Source organism: Balaenoptera acutorostrata, chromosome 11, assembly GCF_949987535.1.
Source record: "Balaenoptera acutorostrata chromosome 11, mBalAcu1.1, whole genome shotgun sequence".
NCBI classification, from domain to species: Eukaryota; Metazoa; Chordata; class Mammalia; order Artiodactyla; family Balaenopteridae; genus Balaenoptera; species Balaenoptera acutorostrata.
This window is the reverse complement of record NC_080074.1, coordinates 9,003,217-9,011,477: the sequence shown is the minus strand read 5'-3', so window position 1 is coordinate 9,011,477 and position 8,261 is coordinate 9,003,217.

The following is an 8,261-nucleotide window of genomic DNA, read 5'->3' as shown; positions in this document are numbered from 1 at the left end:
TTTGCAAAAGTCATATCTGATAGATCTGTTATTTAAGGCTGTTATCCAAAATAAACAAAGAATTCTTAAAATCCAACAATAAGAAAATGAACAACCCAATTCAAAAATGGGCAAAAGACTTGAACAGACACCTCACTGAAGAAGATAATGAGATTACAAGCAAGTATGTGAAAAGATGGTCAACATCAGATATCATTAGGGAAATGCAAATTAAAACAATGAGATACCACTACACACCTCTTAGAAAATCCAAGATCCAAAACGCTGACAGCACACAATACTGGCAAGGATGTGGAACCACAGGAACTCTCACTCACCGCTGGTGTGAATGACATCAAATGGTACAGCCACTTTGAAAGCCAGTTTGGCAGTTTCTTACAAAACTAAACCTAGTCTTAACATATGATCCAGCATTTACCCAAAGGGCTGAAAACTTATGTCCACACAAAAACCTGCACGTGAATGTTTACGGCAACTTTACTCATAATTGCCAACACTTGAAAGCAACCAAGATGTGCTTCAGTAAGTCAATGGATAAAGAAACTGCGGGACACCCAGACAATGAGATATTATTCAGCGCTAAAAATAAATGAGCTATCAAGCCATGAAAAGACATGAAGGAAACTTAAATGCATATTACTAAATGAAAGAAACCAATCTGAAAAGGCTACATACTGTACGATTCCAACTATATGACTTTCCAGAAAAGGCAAAAGTATAGAGACAGTGAAAAGATCAAAGGTTACCAAGGGTGACTGGGGAGAAGAATAGGTGAAACAGGGGATTTTTAGAGCTTCACAGTGAAACTAATCTCTGTGATTTTATAATGGTGGCTACACATCATTATACATTTGTCAAAATCCACAACAAGAGTGAACCCTGACATAAACTATGGACTCTGGGTGATAGTGATGTATCAATATAGGTTCATCAGCTGGGACAAATGGACCACTGTGGTGGGGGACATTGAAAATGGGGAAGGCTATGCATGTGTGCGGATGGGGAGGATAAGAAAAATCTCTATCTTCTGCTCTAAAAACTACTCTTTAAACTGCTCAAAAATCAAGTCTATTTAAAAAAAAAACCCCACCATGGCTGACTTCAAGCTACCAACATGACATCACTGAACTCAGAATGGGGAAGAGATGTGCAGGATTGGCTCTCACAAATGCAATCCAGTGGTGGTAGGAGCCAGCTCCAGCACACCACTGCATGAATAAATGAAAGAATGAATGAAGTGTGCTAGATGCTGGAAATATAAGAGATGCCTTCAGGCTCTTTAGGAAGAAGCTTATTCAGACCTGCAAGAAGCTGGGCATGCAGCTGCAGGTCTGATTTCAGTTCTAAACCATCAGATAAAGGACTGAGGTGTCATGTCTTTGACTTATTCAGGAAGAGAGACCTTTGTTTCCTTTGGGTCCTTTACCTTCAATACCAAGCCTTGTCCAGGCATCTACTGAGCGCCCAACTCAGATTAGAGGACAGTGGGTGAGCCTGAGGCTAGGAAGCAAGGGTATCAGTTAGGAGGGTTCGCCTGCAAGAACATGGAATCCTGACCGGAAGTATCCTAAACAACCAGGGATCTGTGATGCCCCACATAAGATGTCCAGAAGGAGGGCAGTTCCTGGCTTGCTGAATTCAATGGCTCAACGATGCCATCCTCTGAGGATCAGTGGCCATCGCAGTTCCAGGCATAACATGCAGGCTGACAACGTCCAGTGAAGAAGAGGCACATTCCTTCCCCATTTTAGTTAGTGAGAAAAACCTTACCCAGAAGCCCTTCAGCAGCCATTCCTTCAGATCCCAGCGGCAATGACTAGATCACATGCCATACTTAAACCAACCGCTTCCAAGGGATGAGACCACCGTGACTGGCTTAGGCCAATTAGTGGGACCCTCCAGGAGGCAGAACCTGGGAACCCAGGCAGGACTCTGGCCGCATGGAAGAAGCAGGTAGGGGTGGATGGCAGTGGGCAATGGCTGCCAAGACCCAATCTACAGGGAATATTAGAAGAAGATGCACCTATTTTATGACCAGGCCATTCCATAAGCATTCTTGAGATATTAAGGAACAAGAAGGCGGTGCGAGGGAACACAGCTCCCCACATTCCCTCTCCAGGTTGAAATACCTACATGGACACGCACACATGCACACACACAAACACACCCTGCCATCAGCCTTCCTCTATGGATTCCCACGTGCAGATTAAGCCAACACGTCAGTGGGGACAGGTTCCATGCTGTTCAAAGAAACCAGAACTGTACATAGTAAGGCCCGGCGTCTGCTGTGGGGACAGAGGTCCCAGCCAGCCCAGGTCTCAGCCATACTCTCAGCAACTCTCTGGTCCTGGTGTGAGACTCCCCCACGCAGGTGCTTCCAGATATGGCTCTATCCAGGGTCATCTTGGCCACGGTCTGATGTGGGTGACCCCGTTTTGACAGGTCTGAATTCCCCAGGGAGAGCAGCGCACGGTGCCTCACTCCAGCTCTGACCTGGTTATGGGGAGTTGCTAGGTAACCGCTACGCGGCCTCTGCTTCCCACGCCGAGGAGGCCTGTTTACCATGGCAAGTCCAGATGAGTTGGGGCGTGCAAAGGAAAGGGAGCCCCGGCCGGGGGTCTGCAGCCTGGACTCTGCCCTCACTCTCTCTGGACCACTGGACCTTGGGGAAGTCTATTCACCCCTCTGGGCCTCAGTTTCCTTGTCAGTCAAATGAAGGAGAGGCTGGGTCTCTTTTCTCTCTAAACCGCTGACACATGCAGGCAGCATAAACCAAATAAACACTGATCATCAGATTCCTCTTAGGTAAGAATGACTCAACACGAGTGCAGAAAAGGAATGGGTTGAGTTATTTGCCTTTAAAATAAAATAGAGAAACTAGCAAACCTGTGTCTCCATTAGGACACATAAAAGTTACAGAGAATCTGTAACTTCCCTGGCAGTCCAGTGGTTAAGACTCCACGCTTCCACTGCAGGGGCCTCAGGTTGGATCCCTGGTCAGGGAACTAGGATCCCACATGCTGCACGGTGAGGCCAAAAATAATAATAATAATAGTAAATTTTAAAATAAATAAAAGCAGAAGTTGCAGAGGGCTTCCCTGGTGGCACAGTGGTTAAGAATCCACCTGCCAATGCAGGGGACACGGGTTCGAGCCCTGGTCCAGGAAGACCCCACATGCCGCGAAGCAGCTAAGCCCATGTGCCACAACTACTGAGCCTGCACCCTAGACCCCGTGAGCCACAACTACTGAAGCCCGCGAGCCTAGAGCCCACGCTCCGCAACAAGAGAAGCCACGATGATGAGAAGCCCGTGCACCACAAAGAAGAGTAGCCCCGGCTCACTGCAACTAGAGAAAGCCTGCACACAGCAACGAAGACTCAACACAGCCAAAAAATAAAAACAAATAAACAAATCAATTAAAAAAAAAAACTTACACAATGTTAAAAAAAAAAAAAAAGAAGAAGTTGCAGAGAATCTTCCTTCTGTTGGCAGAAATTTAGCTTCTGGAATCGATGTTCGTACGTCCATGGAGCTCCCCGGGTCCTTTTCCAAACCCAGACTTCCTAAAGAAGTCCCCTTAGGGTCACAGCTTGCTAAAGCGTGCTGTCCTATCTGGGCTCTACGGGCCCTTCTTTTCCCGTTGGAGCCATGTCACAGGCCCAGCCCTTCCCAGGTTGCTGGGGCCAGCCCCGACTCCTGCAGTGTGGGCTCTGCACTAGCCTCTGGGGTCTGCTACTTGGTCCTGCCTTCATTCTGAGACCCGGTCCCACCCTCTTCCCTGGTCCCTGCAACAAGCTCCCCGCCCAGGCCCGCACGCTGGCACCTCTGCAGGACCCAGCTCCTCACCACCCCTGCCCCTTGCTCATGCCAATCCCCCTCCCAGAATCCAGACTCCTTCTACTGAAGTTTCCTAACCCCGCCGCCATCCTGCCTGTCTGCCCACCTGAATTTCCAAATACGGCAGGCTGCTTCAGCCCTCAGCATTCCCGTGCCCTTGTGCCGGAGCCCCTGGTGTGCCAGCTGCATGCCACGGCCACCACCAGCACGCAACGCCCGTTGTCACAGGTGGCCCCTGTGACCCCATCCTACCCCAAGCAGCTGATGTGTTTTCCCCTTCCTCCCAGACCCTGCCTTCCTGGTCCAGTTCTAAGTCTTGGCCACGCCCGATCCTTCCCTACTGCCGTACACACACGGCGTAAAGGATCGTGTCTGAATGTGCCCCAGGATGCTGGAGTCAGATCAGGGAGCATTCTCCACCCCCTCGACAGAGTTTCCCCCCGGTTGGGGGCAGAAGGAGGCATTAGTACCTTGTGCACAGGGAATGAGAACCACTGGGGTGGTCAAGGCAAGTGGCCTTTCAGCTGCCAGCTCTGCTCTGGGGCACTCTAGACCCTCCCAGCCGGGCAGAGAAAGCCCCATCCTTGAGTCATGCACCCCAGTCCCGCCTTCTTTCTAACACTCCTGTAGGCAATGTGGAAAAGCCGAGAAATCACAAGCTTTGAGTCAGAAAGATCTGGGCCCCAGTCCAGACTCTGCCCCTGACGAGTCCTGAGCCTGGACAACTTCCTTGACCTCTCTGAGCTATTCTAGAGAACTGGAGAGAGTAGCACGGAGTTGTCATGAGAAGTAAGCAGAATGATAGGAACTGCTTGGTGAGGGCCCAGCAAACGGTGGGCAGCCCCCCACCCCTGCCATCTTGGCAGAGATGGGCTTCCTCACGCCTCCACCCCACCCCAGACATGTTGCTGCAAAGGCCTCCTCTGCTTTGAAACTTATCTGCCCTGTATTCAGCCCCCTGGGGTGAGTCTCTCCGCCCCTATCAAGTTGGTAACTTGCTGATGTAGTAAATCAACTTTGGGGGAGCTCTATTCCCTGGGCCTCACCCTCCCCCTTCCAGGTGACAGCTGCCCTGCCATAGTGGCCCACCGGGGACAAAGTACGGAGGGTGTCGGCCAAATGAAGGAGTGATTCTTGAAGCGAGAATGCCAGGCCAGGCAGAGGTGTCCCGCAGCCACCATGACTTCCTCTGGCTGGTCTGCCTGCCCCCAGGCTCTCCGTTACCCAGATCGGGCACTTTCTCTACTGGAAAACCTTTCTCCTGCCATGCCTGGCTTGGGGTTCAAGCAGCCTCCCGGAGATGCGGGGGTGGGGAGGTGGAGGCAGGATGTCTGGGCTCCTCTGCCCTGAACCTTGTCCGGCATTCCCTTCTTTGGAGACTGTGCTCCTGCAGGTCTGCACTTGAATTTCCCCTTCCTTTCGATTTACCTCTGTCCACATCCTAGCCAGCCTGCAAGGCCAGGGAAAATGCCACCTCCTTGACTGATTCCTTGATTCCACCCTCAGCTTGGAGTAACTCTCCCTCTGCAGAAACTTCTCCTGACGCTTGCTCCCTGGCCTTGCCCTGGAGGGATGTGTGCCCTCGAAGCCTGTGCCCTGTGACTTTGGGGGTTCCAGTTCCCCAAAGACAGAGATGAGCAGATACTAAGCAAACAAATAATTCCAGCCCAGGTCCCTTGGTTGGGTCAGAGCTGTCATAAAATTTGTCTAAAACTATTGCAGACACAGCCCAGTTCCCAGCACTGCCAGCCACTGGGAAGAGGAGGTGCTTCGCAGCACTCTGCCCGCAGGGGTGAAGATTGCCCACGCTGCCCCGCGTCTGCCCTGAGTCTACAGCCTACCAGGTGTGCTGCTCCAGGAACTCCCCACGTCTGTGCTGCCTCCAAGAGGAAGTGAGAGGAGGCTCCGTCCCTCCCCGCGGCTTCCCTCCTAAAGCCTCCCAGCCTCAGAGCAGAGTTCTTTCTCTAACACCTAATGTCGTCCACCACGGGCTCTCTCTGCCTCTGGCCCGTCCTGTGCCCTCTGCCAGGAACATCCATCTCGAGCACCATTTGCATCCTGCCATTTCCCAGCTCACGAACCATCCATGGCTCCCACCTGCCAACAGAGTTAAGTTCAAACTCACCTTGGAATTCAAAGATTCAAGAATTCAAAGATTCAAGAACTTTCATGAGGCAACCTATATCTCTGGCCCATCGCTCTTCCCATCCTTGCCCCATCCCTGAAACACACACACATGTACATATTCACATACATGTATACAGACATACACATATGCACACTTACACACACACATATATACATGCACATACATACACACAAATACACACTTTATATACACACATAAATGCACACATACATACACACTTACATGACCCAAACTAATTTGTTGTTTAACCTGTATTTGCTTTGAGCATTATATTCATTCACTCATTCATCCTTTCAACATTCCCTTGGTGCCAGGTCCATATTAAAGCTGGGATGCAAATGTGAAGAGCACAGTTTTCTTACTTCTCCTAGAAGTACTTACTATTCAGCCAGCTTTCTAATAGCTTTTATTTAATTCTGACTACTTTAAATTTAAATAGTAGCAACCATATTGGACAGTGCAGTTCTACTATAAAACCTTCTGGCCCTTGGGTCCCACGAAATTGGTGGCAAATAGACTTGGGTTTTAATCCTTAGCTGTGTGACCCTGATTGGGTTGCTAAACCTCTCTGAGCCTCAACTTTATCAGTTACATCATGAACAGGTTGTAACACATAAATGTAAAGATGAAATGAGCAAATGTATGCCTGGAGCCTAGAAAATGCTTAGAAAATATGTTGACTCTGAGTTTTTGTCTCTAGAAATTAAATAATTATTTGGATCATGATCCCTATCCTATTATTAACCTTGTCAATATTTTTGAAGTCTTTTGAATATATTCAGTTGGCCTGAAATAATATAGAAATCCTGCCTCCTTCGATGTTTCAAGGACAGCAGGGGAGACAGGTTCTGGAAGTCCCTTTGTTTTCTGAGCTCCTTTTGAGCTGGGAGTGTGTCCATGTTTTTACTTAAGTCCCCTGTAACATAATGCTTTATGTATGTTTGCAGATAGAATCATTGTATTCACTGATAACAATACTCAGAATTCAGTCCAATAAATATTTAGTGCATGCACTCTGGCTAGATACTATGGGAAACACAAAGCAAACCACAACAGTTCCTAACCTTGGAAACTTAATCTAACAGCAGAGGCAACACGTTTGCTTGCGATCGTGTTGCCCTCTGACTCTGGGTGTGAAGCCCTTGGGATGGGGCCGTTCTGGTCAGGCTAAGTGTCTCTGCCCAGGCAGTGAGAGACGAGGGGGGGCAAAAGCCTGGTTTGGGGCGTAAGGTTGTCTTGGTCCGCCTACTTCATGGTCAGGAATCTCCTTCTGATATTAAACCAGCGGAAACAGGCAGAGCACGAGGCATTGAAGACCACAGGGCAGAACTCAAGCTAATCTGCCATGGCCACCTCTCCAGTGACCAGCTTTTGTTCTAGGTCACTGCATCCCAGGTCACACAGTGGTCTGACTCTGACAAGGAACGCAGCGGCCAGGCCCCAGGGGGAAGGGCCAGGGGAGGAGTCTCCAGATGGGGAAAAGCACGATCCCCTGGGCCTCTTCCTAGGCAGGACTTTGGCTGAACTCTGCCCTCTGTTCCCTTCCTGATCCTGCCCCCAACCCCACCTGCCCTTCCGTTTGCACCTCCCAGGAGGATGTGGATGGCAAAATCCGGCTTCATCTTTAATTTATTTATTAATTTATTTTTGGCTGCGTTGGCTCTTAGTTGCAGCATGCGGGATCTCTTGTTGCCGCGCGTGGGCTCTGTAGTTTGTGGCGCGCAGGCTTAGTTGCCCCGCGGCATGTGGGATCTTAGTTCCCCGACCAGGGATCAACCCGCCTCCCAGGCATTGGAAGGCAGATTCTTAACCACTGGACCATCAGGAAAGTCCCCTGACTTCATGTTTAAAGTATACCCTACCACACATATTCTCTCTCTCTCTCTCTCTCTCTCTCTCTCTCTCTCTCTCTCTCTCTCTCAGCTGTGTAATTGAATGGCTGAAAGGACATTCAACTGAGTTGCCTTTTTTGTTCCAGGTTCTTATTCCTATGTTCTTACTTCATCTATGCTGAGGAAGAGAGAAAATCTTACCCTTTGTTTTTTTTTTTTACATCTTTATTGGAGTATAATTGCTTTACAATGGTGTGTTAGTTTCTGCTTTATAACAAAGTGAATCAGCTATACATATACATATATCTCCATATCTCCTCCCTCTTGCATCTCCCTCCCACCCTCCCTATCCCACCCCTCTAGGTGGTCACAAAGCACCGAGCTGATCTCCCTGTGCTATGTGGCTGCTTCCCATTAGCTATCTATTTTACTTACCCATTTT